Below are 790 nucleotides of genomic sequence, written 5' to 3' on the forward strand. Positions count from 1 at the left end.
TTTATTATATATAATAAGTTATATTATATGTAATAAACATCTTTGATTTGGCTTACAGAGATGATACCCTTTTGATTTTTAGGGTTACTGGGGAACTGAGTTAATTATAAAGTTCAATAAATAGAAAAAGATAATTTTTATTTTTTAAAGAAAATTGGGGCTGAAGAGATGGCACAGTAGGTAAGAGCACTTCCTGCTTTGGATTTTTTGGTAGTTGGAATTCCACAGTAGCTGGCAGAATAATAAGCCTCCTTTCTGCAGAGCACAGATCAAGGAATGTGACAAGTAGTGGGGAATGGCTGGGGGTGACAACAGCACAGCAGACAGTAGCAGGGATGTAAAAGTATAAGGGCTCTAGTGGGGGGAGGGAGGCTATGGGAGGGTGCTACCTGGGAAGTGGGTCTATAAAAAAATTCTACAAACTAATGATTAAAATATAATAATAAATAGTAGATGTGAAAAACATTACCATGGAAATATACCTGATGACTTTATATCCATGCTCAGATGCCAAGGAGCTCAGAAGGTAACCCACTGTCACTAGTAATAATCAGATATATAGAAATTAGAAATGCATGTGTAAACATCTTGATGTCAATTACATTGAAAATGAATTTTTCTGTATGAAACTGTGTATTTTAATAATGAAATGGAGATCTTTTTTAAAGGTTAAAACCTCGTTTAATTTTATGTCTTATAGGGTTTCTACTGAGTACAATATTGTATAACTGTAATAATTCAACTGTAAACCTAAAATTTTACAGCCAATTTTGAAAGAAATGCATCTTAG

Source organism: Nannospalax galili, unplaced genomic scaffold (genome assembly GCF_000622305.1).
Source record: "Nannospalax galili isolate Female #2095 unplaced genomic scaffold, S.galili_v1.0 scaffold1282, whole genome shotgun sequence".
NCBI lineage: Eukaryota > Metazoa > Chordata > Mammalia > Rodentia > Spalacidae > Nannospalax > Nannospalax galili.